Source organism: Phalaenopsis equestris, unplaced genomic scaffold, assembly GCF_001263595.1.
Source record: "Phalaenopsis equestris unplaced genomic scaffold, ASM126359v1 Scaffold000237, whole genome shotgun sequence".
NCBI classification, from domain to species: domain Eukaryota; kingdom Viridiplantae; phylum Streptophyta; class Magnoliopsida; order Asparagales; family Orchidaceae; genus Phalaenopsis; species Phalaenopsis equestris.
In genome coordinates, this window is record NW_018164679.1 from 551,569 (window position 1) to 552,020 (window position 452).

The window sequence follows — 452 nt, forward strand, 5'->3', positions numbered from 1 at the left end:
TGACTCTGGGAAACTTGTTCCCTGGTACACTAGAGTAGCTTTCTTCTTCTCCTCTTCCCGATATTTCTCTCTTTGCCACTGGCCTCGGCCGCGCGGTCCGAGAGGCGCCGTTGGCTTCGTCTTCTGTAGGCAGGGAAGATCGTCTTTTGGCTTTGGTCCCAATTCGAGTGCTGGGGACATTGGGGTGGCTTTCTTTTCTCTTCTTCTCTATTCCCTGCCTATAAGGGGAGTTCCTGTTTTTTTTGGTAGAGGTTGTTGAAGGTTTTAACTGGAGGAGAAAGGAAGTTTGGAGGTGAAGCTTTCTTTTCCTTGAGTTGGTTTCCTGTGCTGCTTTGCTTTAGCATTCCTGAGGTACTTTTCTTTCCCCCCTTCTGTGGTGTCTTGCTGCTCTTCGGTTTCCTCTTGGCCGAGGCTTTGAGCCTGTTTCTGTTGGATGGATACAGCATGCTAAT